This window comes from Delphinus delphis, chromosome 2 (assembly GCF_949987515.2).
Source record: "Delphinus delphis chromosome 2, mDelDel1.2, whole genome shotgun sequence".
Taxonomy (NCBI): Eukaryota; Metazoa; Chordata; class Mammalia; order Artiodactyla; family Delphinidae; genus Delphinus; species Delphinus delphis.
This window is the reverse complement of record NC_082684.1, coordinates 49,872,216-49,879,373: the sequence shown is the minus strand read 5'-3', so window position 1 is coordinate 49,879,373 and position 7,158 is coordinate 49,872,216. Positions and strand designations below refer to the sequence as shown.

At 49.2% G+C, this 7,158-nt stretch overlaps 1 protein-coding gene across 3 annotated transcripts in view; it reads right to left on the bottom strand.

Moving 5' to 3' along the window:
* Positions 1 to 2,204: 2,204 nt before the first annotated feature.
* Positions 2,205 to 7,158, bottom strand: part of PYGL (glycogen phosphorylase L) — a 63,572-nt gene continuing 58,618 nt past the window's right edge. The window contains exon 23 of one of the 3 annotated variants that reach the window (XR_009518347.1): positions 2,205 to 2,671. The gene's annotated coding sequence lies outside the window, so the exon portion shown is untranslated. Of the gene's footprint in view, positions 2,672 to 6,267; positions 6,810 to 7,158 lie in introns of those variants that run through there. The other 2 variants (XM_060004573.1, XR_009518346.1) reach the window with 2 other exon arrangements.

The following is a 7,158-nucleotide window of genomic DNA, read 5'->3' as shown; positions in this document are numbered from 1 at the left end:
TTGTAACTATGTGTGGTGATGGATATTAATGAGATTTAATATGGTGATCATTTCAAAATATATAAAAATATTGAATCATGTTGTACATCTGAAACTAATATATTATATTATATATCAATTATATCTCAATAAAAAAGAAGAAAATTCAAGGTGGATAAATACTCTCTTTTCAAGAAAAAACATTCTCCAAATAATGGAAAATCAGTTACCTGTTGTTTGCTAGTTCTTCGTCCCTCAAATGCTCTATCACCACTGGTTTACCTCCACAGCTGTACGGCAGCTGAGAGACAGCTGTTCTTGTCCCCAGTTCGTTTTCTCTAGAATAATTTGAGGTGGTAAAATTAATCTGTCTCTAATGAGATCTCTTTTTCTGCTAGAAGCGCAAATAACATTCAACTACTGGTTTCTGACGGATTTGTACCCACAGCTTTGTCTTTCCATTTCTATGACATCAGAAGGGACATGTTTGTTTATGCAGTTTATCTGTACATTTTTTAGGTCACTTTTCTATTTTTTTCTTCACATCTTTATTGGAGTATAAATGCTTTACAATGGTGTGTTAGCTTCTGCTGTATAACAAAGTGAATCAGCTATTCGTATACATATATCCCCATATCCCCTCCCTCTTGCATCTCCCTCCCACCCTCCCTACCCCACCCCTCTAGGTCATCACAAAGCACTGAGCTGATCTCCCTGTGCTATGCAGCAGCTTCCCACTAGCTATCTGTTTTACATTTGTTAGTATATATAAGTTCATGCCACTCTCTCACTTCATCCCAGCTTCCCCTTGCCCCCTACCCCCCACCCCCGTGCCCTCAAGTCTGTTCACTACGTCTGCGTCTTTATTCCTGCCCTGCCAGTAGGTTCATCAGTTCCAGTTTTTTAAATTCCATACATACGTGTTAGCATACGGTAACACGAGGACGAGGGCCTCCCCTGTCCTGCTGGACCCCTAACCGTGGGTGGGTCCCCCTGGGTGCAGGAACTCCTCCTCTACCCCAGCTGCCCCTCAGGGGTGCTGGTCCCCTTGGTCTGGCCTTTACTTTTTTTTTTTTTTTTTTTGCGGTAGGTGGGCCTCTCACTGTTGTGGCCTCTCCCGTTGCGGAGCACAGGCTCCGGACGCGCAGGCTCAGCGGCCATGGCTCACGGGCCCAGCCGCTCCGCGGCATGTGGGATCTTCCCGGACCGGGGCACGAACCCGTGTCCCCTGCATCGGCAGGCGGACTCTCAACCACTGCACCACCAGGGAAGCCCTGGCCTTTACTTTTGCTCTTCCTTTCCCTCCCTCCCTCCCTCCCACTCCCTCAGGACCCGAGTGGCTGGAAGGGTCCTCGGTGGGCAGGGGATCAGGCCCGGGATCTCAGCAGGCTCCCAGGGGCCCAAGTGGGCAGGGGAAACCTGGCCACTCTCCCTTTTGATCCTCTGCCCTCTCAATGGTCCCCCACTTTCCCTCTTCGGGCGTGGGATCCCTTCCCCTCCCCCAGCCGCCCCTCAGGGGCACCAGTCCCATCCCGCCTCCACGTCTCCTCCCCCTTCACTCCCCCCATGCCCCAGGTCCTACCCGGTCGCTGAGGGTTCCTCCCGTCCCCTTCGGTGTCCGTGGTCCCCCACCGGTGCCTGGTACGTGCCCTAGTTGTGAGGAGACGCGAATTCTGCGTCCTCCTAGTCCGCCATCTTGACCCCACCCCTTCCCCCCCAGGTCACTTTTCTAAAACTCAGCTTTGTTAAGGTATAATTTATGTTTCGTCAAATTCACCTTTGGAAAGTTTCCAATTCAGTGAATTTTGGTGAACGCGTACAGTCATGTAATCACCGACAAACTTGAGATATAGACTATTTCCATCACCCTAAAATGTCCCTTTGTAGTCACCCCGTTTCTCCACATCTAGGCCCTGGCAGCCTCGCCCCCCGCACCATCTTACTTGATTTCTGTCCCGAGGGCACTCTTCCATCCCTATTTTGTGTTATCATTTCTCTTTAGGTAAGTCTCTCTACCACGCAGGATCCTGCTTTGTATCCCTGTAGAGCCAAATGTGGTACCTGGCACCCAAAATGTGCTCAGGAAATAGGTGCTTAAAAAATAAATGAATCACTTGTTTTTCAGGTTTTGCAAAATCATTTCAGAGACTCTGCTCTCTGATTTCCAAGATGTGCCGTTTGAAAAGGGGCTATTAATGCTGGGGAAAGATTTCTCCTAGAGTTTTAATTTATACAGTCTTTAAAAAAAAAAAAAATGGGCCATAGTTATTTCTAACTTCAGAGATTTTGCTGAGCATTTCAACCATTTCCTTAGACTTGGGACTTACAACTTTGTTTGCTCAACCAGCACGTGGGCCTCTGACCTCTCAACCTGAATAAGCAGATGGAAATAGAAGCTGGGACCAAACGCAGCTGCTGCTCTCTCCTCCCCCTGTTCTTGCTGTCTCGGATCCCTCCACCTCCACGGGGCATGGCCCAGGGTATCCTCCGGAGCTCCCCTGAATAAGTTCTGTGAGATTCCAGACCCATTTCACAGATGACTCCGGGGGTGGAATCTGACGGTGGCTTAACGTTTCTCATCATGCAGGGTGTGACCCAGCTGCAGCTGGCTCATCAGGCGGGCTCAGATTCCTCTGGTCCTTCCTCACCTGATTCCTCTTCTATCTTGATGTGCATCCAAAAGTTGACATTCCTAGAGAAATGACAAGAAGAGGTGAACAAAATTCCCCCTTGTCTGACCAGTTATCTGAAATGGCCTAGTTCTCGAAGGGAACTGCCCTTTCTTGAAAGGTGTTGGTGCTTTCCTCTAGACTGGCCAGTTGCCCCCAGCTGATGCATCCCTATGCACTTTCTGTGGGTTGGCAGTCCTTGCTAGGCCCTCTGCTCAGCTGGCAAATGCCCAACAGCTCAGGCACATGAGAGACCCCTTTTTCCCTCTGGGGAGGTTGTACCTTGCCTCCCAGATGCAGTCTTGGTGCTGGCATCAAATTGGTTCCAAATGGAACCTCATTCCCTTTGTCCCCCTTTGCCCTCACACTTTGCCCCGTGGCTTCCCTGGAACAGCTCTGGTGAAGGACGGTTTCTGCTCCAGAAGATAGTGCACGATGTAAGCGCATCGCTGCCAAACCTTTCGAAGCCTGAACTCCTGATACAAGGGGGGGTGGAGGTGGAGGTTTCTGCTACCTGCTGCTAGGTAAACAAAACACCAAAAAGGTGGTGCATTTGGACACATGGAGTAATTGTGTAGTTCATAACCCTGTGGACAGATAAAGTAGTAATCAATGAAAGAGAGCTAAAGAAATTCTTACTACAGTAATGATGACAGGTTTGTGTGTGTGTGAGAGAGACAGAGAGAGAGAAAGAGAGAGGGAGGGAAAGAGAGAGAGGAGAGAGGGAGAGAGAGGAAGAAGATGGGGGTTGGGAAGGGAAGGTTCAGGGAAAAAGGGAAAAACAAAAGGGAGAAAGAAAAAAGAAGGGTTAAAGTGGAGGAAAGCATATGTCCTTCAGGAGGATCTTCTAAAGCTGCAACTCTCAGACTTTTGTTTTATTACTATCATAGTAAGAAATGTATTTTACTCCACGCAGGGCGCGCACGCGCGCGCGCACACGCACACACACGCGCGCGCACACACACACACACACACACACACACACACACACACACAGATGTATAGACTAAAACAGAAAATAAGTTTGCGCGTAGCCAGCTAGAAGAGTAGGGCACTTATTTCCATCACACATCATCAGTGCGTGTGGCGTCGGGGGCGCTAGGGCAGCCCGCCCCCGGGCCGCGCCCAGCCGCGCGCTGGGTCAGACGCCCCGCTCCACCCGCCGCAGGGCCCCCGGGTCGCCACACCCGCGGGGGAGGAGAGCGACCGGGGCGCGGCTCTGGGCTACCGGCGGCAGCTCCCGCGGCGGCGGCGGCGGCCGATCCAGACGCGACGCGGGATGGAGACAGACAAGCAGGGCTGCGTGCCCGCGTGGTGGCACATGGTCACGTGGAACCTGAGGTGAGTGCACGCCGCGCCCTGTGCGCCCCGGCAGCGCCCCGCCGGCTCCGACCGCCCGGAATGCGGCAGGGTGGGTACCGCCGGGCGGTGACGCAGGGCTGGTGGCCGAGCGCTGACTCCCGGGGCTTCGGAGGCCCCCAGAGCTCTTGGACGGCTGTATCCTCAGCCCCAACCCCTACCCGCGCCGGCGAGACTCGCACGTTTGATTTTTCGGGAACCTATATCCCTTTGGGGCTTCTGAACTAGAGATTCCAGAAAGCTGGTTCAGGTTCCTGTGCCAATCTCTTATCTGCCTTGACATTTTACTAACAGCAGGACGGATTTTAAAAAATAATAATAGTGGCAATAATAATCGGTGTTGTAGTCTTGGAAGGCATTCTGTTAGGTCAAGGGCCTATCTGTGTAGATGGAGAAGGATCGGAAGCCCACCTCCCTGAGTGTGAAGCGTCTGGTGTGTAAAGAACGCCTCTCTATAATGCTAGAGATGCATGGTACATTGAAACCATAACTTGGCATCACTGCCTGTGCCTAGTTCTTATATCCTTCAAATGTGAAATGTGTAGGTCAGCACAGGTTTTTCATTTTCTTCCTTCCATGAATCCTTGGCTTGAGCAGTCATCTTAGACTACCTCAGTCGACCAGCAATGCACTGACTGTCTTGTTTGCGTTGAAGCCAGGTATTGGTTGGAGACCTTGGACCCAAAAGACTGCGTGTCTTGTTTTGTCTTGTTGGTGTGGGAAGGTATTGGTAGTTTTGTTTACCTTGCTTCTTTCTATTCCTTTGTTTTGCTTTGTTAAATTTTTGCTGATTACAAGATATCCAAAAATCATATCCAGGCACAGGAGACTTCACTTTGGGATGTCTGAGTGGTGAAGACAAACACCAATCTCCTTTCCTCTCTTCCTGCTGTGGCCAAAGGCAGGAGGCAGAGAGCGGCCCTCTCCTGGCCCAGCGGTGCAGGCCGGAGCCCCCTTTCTGTGTTGGATCTGAACACCAGTCAGAATGTCCTGACTGGCTGCACTTTTCACCATCATGGGCCTTACCTCCCAGACTGGGAAAGCTAGCATTTACCACCTTTTAGTGGGTGGCTGATTATTTAACATTTATTTGGTAGAGCATCAAAGCTGCAGTTCACGCTTTCAGAGAACAGCCCACTTTGTTGATAGTGGAGAGGAGATGGGGATTTGGGGCCCCTTACTTGCCTTCGTAGTTACTAAAAATAATTCTCGAGATGCTTCGTGAAAGAATAAAATACTTGGGCATTTCTTCATCTGAGCAGAAAATCACTGATCTAATTTAGGCCGTGCTGAGGCACAGACTGATATCCAGCATCCCGAGTCCTTTTTGTTTCTTGAACCCTGGTTAGTTTAGCAAACATTCATGGAGGGCTTGCTGTGCACCTGGAACAGCCTGTAGCTGTGGATCTATTGTGATATGTTGTGAAACTCAGGGAGAACATTTAACCATGTTGTTTCAGTGATTATTTTTTAATGCCTTGGGGATCTATTTATTTATTTTACAAAAGTCTCATCAGATGTAGTTGCTTCTGAAGATGGATGGGCCCAGGAAAGTAAATCTCCACTTGCAACTGATTTTCTTCAAATCAGAAAAATGGAAACCATGTTCAGGAAAGAAGTTGGGGGAAGCCGAAGGGCTGTTTTCCTCTTCATTTCTCCCTATTTCATCCCAAGTTTTTACTTTTCTAGATAGTGCTTAGAAAATCCCCAGGAGAAGGCTGATAAACGTATCCATCCTCACCAGAGTATTGGACATCCCACTCCCTATCAGGCACTCATCTAGGCCCTGGGCACACAGCCATAAATAAAACAGGCAAAACCCCTGCTCTTGGGGAGCTCACATTGATTAATTTTCAGTTGTATCAATAATTCAAAACAGAGAAGGAATCCCTTCCCCTGTCCCCCAAAGCTACCAATAAGCCTTGCTTCCTTCTCCTTTATGAAAGAAATACACTCTTCTTTCTGTTCTCAACCTTTCATTCAATGAATATTTATGGAGCTCGGCCCTGTGCTAGGCAGAGTGGAATGTAAAAGCAGTATTATCTGTCACGTGGTTCTTGTCACTGGGGAGACAGGACTCATAGTGGGAAAACAATCAGAAAACAATTAAGGGTCAAACTGAGGCCCCGATTATAATTAGTGGGAGGGGTGAAAAGAGGAAAAGTCACCATGAGAAGATCTGTCTAGAGAAGCTTTGAAAAACAAAAGAGGGACACTTGAGTGGATGTGAAGGAAAGGGAGGATTTGGTTGGGAGGAAAGAAGGGAGGAGAACACAGATGTAACTTGGTGCTTGGTGAGTTGGTGATCAATACATGTTGGCGGGATGAATGGGCACAGGGTGGATGTGTGGCATGTCTTAATATTTGGAATCGCTGTCTTGCCAAACGTGGTCAGAGTTGGGCTTCCCAAAGCTGGTACCTCTGAGCATGAAGGAGAAATGATTCGCCCTGGAGCAGCTGGTTCCACCAGGTTTTGCCAGTAAGAATCATCCAGTTAGGTTCTGTAGCCCCTGTGGGATGCGGTGCGGTTACAGCCACAGCTAATCAAAGGGCAGGCGAAGAACACCGAAGCATCAAGGTGGCTGTTTGATGTGCTGGCCGCGAGCGAGGACCGGGCTGAAACTGCATCCTCTGCTCAAATAAGGTCTATTAGCCACTGGTGACTTTTGATCCCCTATTGATCTAGGGGAAGTCAAACTGACAGCCCCCTAGTTCAAAGGAGCCGTTGTGCATTATTGATGCTGTGAGGGATGTGGTCACTCTGTTCTCTTCCCGCAGCAATTCTCACAGAAGTGCCTTGAGCTATTTGAGAGAAGGGTCCTGTATGAATTATTCTTTAAAAACAGAAACATATTTCCCTCTCTTGCCCCAGCTTCCCAAGCACCCTGCTACCTGCAAAAGGTAACTTAGCGGGAGTCTAACAGGCAGGGTAGTGGGAGTTCAGAGAGTCAGGAGAAAGAAAGCCAGAGCCAGCCAACTGGAAGGGAGCATAAGAATTCAGTTCTGCTCATCTGTCTGGGCGTGATCTGTGGCTCAAAGTGGCTCCTCTGGGTTTTGATTTCTTATCTCTAAAATCAGAACAGCCATATCCTCTGCTTCCGACCACCTTCATGGAGGCTATTTTAAAGTATGAAACAATCATTTTCGTTTC